We start from the raw sequence: 4826 nt of genomic DNA on the forward strand, positions 1-4826 counted from the left end.
GGATCCCCTAGGATTTCAACAGGCAAATTGTGTTTCAGAATAGGTTCCTGTTTAAAGAATACTTCATCTATTTCCCTTCTTTCATTCATGAACATATCATTTTCATGGTCTAGCAAATAGTGTTCTAAAGGATCACTAGGAGGTACAGCAATAGAAGAAAGAGCAATAATCTCATCCTTACTAGGTAATTCTTCCTCACGATGTTGTTTACTAAATTTAGAGAAATTAAACTCATGAACCATATCATACAAGCCAACAGTAACAACATTCTTTGTGCAATCTATGGTAGCATTGACAGTGTTTAAGAAGGGTCTACCAAATGTAATGGGACAAAAGCTATCTTGTGGGGAACCAAGAACAAGAAAATCAGCAGGATATTTAGTTTTCCCACACAAGACTTCAACATCTCTAACAATTCCCATTGCTGAAATACTATCTCTATTGGCAAGTTTAATTGTGACATCAATATCTTCTAACTCAGCAGGTGCAATTTCATTCTTAATTTCTTCATATAAAGTATGCGGTATAGCACTAGCACTAGCACCCATATCACATATGCCATGATAACAATGATCTCCTATTTTAACAGAAATAACAGGCACGCCTACCACAGGTCTATGTTTATCTTTAGCACAAGGCTTAGCAATTCTAGCAGTTTCACCTTCGAACTGAATAGCATGCCCATCAATATTATCAGACAAGAGATCTTTAACAATAGCAATATTAGGTTCTACTTTAACTTGCTCAGGAGGTGTATAAGTTCTAATATTGCTTTTACGAACAACACTTGAAGCTTTAGCATGATCCTTTATTCTAACAGGGAAAAGTGGTTTCTCAATATAAGAAGTAGGAACAATAGGATCATTATAAGTGACAGTCTTTTCTTCAACTTTAATAGGTGCAGCTACTTTTACTTCTATGGGAGGATGATATTTAAACCACTTCTCCTTAGAGAGATTGACGGTGTCATGGACTAGGGGGTACTCACCACGTCGTCTCCCGATCCATTAGATTGGGCCGAGGCCCCCCATGGCCGTATACTCATGGGCTAGTTCGTACAGCTGCCGCATACAAGGAAGATTCCACAAAGACTTGGTGATCAAGACAAGGACTTCTCCCCACCGGCGTATTCGGCTAGGACTCTTGTTAACCTAGGCCTCTGGTGCATTATATAAACCAGGGCTCGGCTAGTCGATAGAATATACAACATACACAACAACAATCATACCATAGGCTAGCTTCTAGGGTTTAGCCTCTCCGATCTCGTGGTAGATCCACTCTTGTACTACCCATATCATCAAGAATAAATCGAGCAGGATGTAGGGTTTTACCTCCATCAAGAGGGCCCGAACCTGGGTAAAACTTCGTGTTCCCTGCCTCCTGTTACCATCGATCCTAGACGCACAGTTCGGGACCCCCTACTCGAGATACGCCGGTTTTGACACCGACATTGGTGCTTTCATTGAGAGTTCCGCTGTGTGATCGACAAAAGGATCGATGGCTCGCCTGCAGATCAACTGCGACTTCGGCGTCTTCGTCACCAGCTCGACTGGTCACCTTGGTTCGACCAAGAATTGCGCCCCGTGTTCGGATCACCATGTTCGGACGAGGGCCTTCATCAAACATCAACTCCGATCTCTATCAATATCACGGAGGAATCATCTATGGAGCTCGGGGGCTCAACGTCAACATTGCCCTCAAGTGACCATGTTGTTTTTTTTTGGACAGCGAAATCGTATCTGCCGCCACCACCTCCTCGAGTATCGCTTTGATGATCGCTTTGGTGGAATTATGCGGAATTGAGTCTATAACAACCCTGGAAAATTTCGTCGAGTTCCGATGGAGGAATCTCTGGCAATCCACAATATACCGGAGCCCTGTCAAATCTGGACGGCAATTTGGATGAGTTTATGGCGTGGTGTCCAGCTTCTAGCCTGGACGTCCTTTGGAAGATCCAACCGTTGATCGGCTGCGTAATTCCTATATCTACCACCTCTCAAAATTTCAGCTCGATCCGACCGTCCAAACTCCCGGAACCTTCCGATTAGTGCATCACTTTTTGGATCTGTTGTCTGCGCGAAAACGAATGCGACCCGAGTTCATCTTTTTTATGAACGGGATTTCAGACATCCCTTTTGAAGGAAGTTTTGTATGGGGTATTGTGTTTTGTTCCCGAACACATACCACTAACTTTAAAATCTTTTGAACATGATCTTCAACATCATGCTGGTGTCAAACCAGTCCGGCAATATTACTCCACGGCTGCCGACCTGCGCTAGACACGTCGTCACTTTAGCCGAGCTCAACTTCTTCGGATCATCATCTCGGAAAGCCGAACAAGAGTCCGGTATCACGAAGGATAAATCATCATCAACATCGCCGCCCCACGGATTACACGGAGCGGGCATACCGGCATCGCCGCACGGTCGCTTCATCAAGCCGGCATCGACCACGTCACGACCTGCATCGACAGGGCTGCACTATTGCTTCTTCAAGCTGGTGTCCATCACGCCAACCTACTTCGACTCATCGGCTGACGTCGAGGCTTTGACATCTCGGCTGGACCGGGGACTTCGCCATCTCTTCATCAACCTACTCCGGACACTTCGGCGTCACTAGCCGACCAGCTCCGTCACGTTAGCTGGGCCGAGGGCTTTGCCTCGGCGAGTCAACCTTTACCAGCATTGCCATGCCGTCGTTTTATCGCCCATCAGGCAATGGGTGTGCGGAGCGAGTCCCAATTTTAAGAATCACCTTCCTTCGGATTGCTACAACAAATAAACCAGGTGCTATTAATCCCAGTATTTTTTGCTTGTTTGGGTTCATTTTTCCCAAGGAATTATTACTCTGGTTTGTCCATGATATGTACACAGGTCTATCAAATGGTGACCGCATTAACGATGGTCGCGTGGTGGTTCGATCAGTTCCCATACATAGTCCAACGAACGCCGCATCTGGAGCTCGGACCGACCTGTGAATTCAGGCTTTGACACGCCTTTACTACATCACGTCGACGCCCTGCATCGACATTGACTTAGGCGCCAGGCCATATTTCTTCTATTCCTCACTTTGCATAAATTATTTATTTTGCAACATTTTTTTAATTATCATTATTACCATTATCTCCGGTTTGCACTATTTTTTGTGCACAAGAAAATGATCCCGGGACTTCGGCGTCACTCTGCCGGTCTGCATTGACCGTGCTATGTCACCACTTCAGTGTGTCGAGCTCTTCGCTCCGCCACCTCGGGACCAGCTTAGGGGATGGAACCTTGCCCCGCATCAAGCTCGGACCGCGTCATCAATACCGAACACATTAACCAGCTAAGTCGCTTTCATGTTCAAAGCTTTAATTTCTAACTTGTGTTCGGTTCAACCAAGCATTATACTTTTTTGGAAAAAAGTTGTTTGTAAAAAATTTCATTGTCCAAACTTTTTTTGTGACGCATAAATTCAAATACCCAATTCATTTGGGGGCTTCCTTCATGAAGCTTTTCCACATGCATATGATTATACTTGTACGGCTTCGTTCCTTGTTCGTGTATTACGCCACAATATGCACCATATTGACTTAAGCGATTTGCAAGCTGGGTTGCCTCGCTCCTGTGTTTACCCCTACGTTCCCGATTGTTCGGCTAGGGATTAAAGGGAGCACCTCTGCGATTGTCACGATCGGGTCGCCTGAGCCGAACCTCAGACTGGGTGAAGCCGAAAGCTAGCGCTCTTATAGTTTTCAATGATGGTCGGCACACAACGGAACTCATGAGTACAAAAAATCTATTGCACAAGTCTCATAATAACAATGAGCACCGAAGAAAGGTATCGGTGGGGATACTATTTTCTTCGAAGAAGCTTCTTACACTTCACGGTAATATAGCATAAGTTCCCCGAGCGCGCTTTGTCTGTTACAGCCTTATGGCCTGATTGCCTGGTTATTGGAAACACCGTCGATATTCTCGACCGGTGGAGTACATAACAATTTTCGTTCCTTGACCGAAGAGGGAGAAGCTGACGGTCGGTTAAGACGCGTTTAAAGTTCGGTTGAACATAGATATGATATAAGTACTTCGGTACATGCAATCATTCTTGTACCCAAGTCACTTGGGGGCTCTTAAGTTTATTTGAGCCGTTTTATAATAAGTGTTCTTCTTCTTAGTCATTGCAAAGTTTTATTATTATTATTTATCACTCCTTTTTTCGACATGAGTGTGCGGTCACTAGCCGGGGAGCCTAATTTCTCTCTCAAAGCCGCTAGAGTTTAGTTTGCTAAACTGGCCTGATGAGAAGTACTCCGCCCTCGGGATAGGAGGTCGAAGCCGTAGGCTGACCCGCTCGAAGTCTTGATATAGTATGTATCATGTTAAAGCACGACAGAAGCACTTCTTTTTTCTAAGACCAACTTCCGGATTGGCACCGAACACTTGATATTGTTCAGACGTCATGTTTTTACTGACGTTTCTTGGTTTTCCAAACTTTTTGGCACTTTTAAACTATTTGTGCTTTTCCAGCATTAGTCTCGCAGTGCAACGCCAGACACCTTTAGGGATTCGGCAAAAACATTCTCAGATATTGCTATATATGCATCGGTTTCGAATTGTGTCTTCGGTCAATAGTTGGGTTGCCCGGCTCCTGCACTTGCTTCCTACGTTCCGTTTTGTTCGGCTAGGCGTGCAAAGGGAGAACCACTGCGATTGTGCTTCCAGCTCACATGGTTAAGCAACTCAGTGGAGAAAGCCGAAAACTGACTTTCACAATAAGCGTAAACTGGTCAGCGGTCCGATGACTATGTTAAATGATGGGCCGTTCATAACATTGGCCGAAGTGTT

Source organism: Triticum urartu, chromosome 6 (genome assembly GCF_003073215.2).
Source record: "Triticum urartu cultivar G1812 chromosome 6, Tu2.1, whole genome shotgun sequence".
NCBI classification, from domain to species: Eukaryota; Viridiplantae; Streptophyta; class Magnoliopsida; order Poales; family Poaceae; genus Triticum; species Triticum urartu.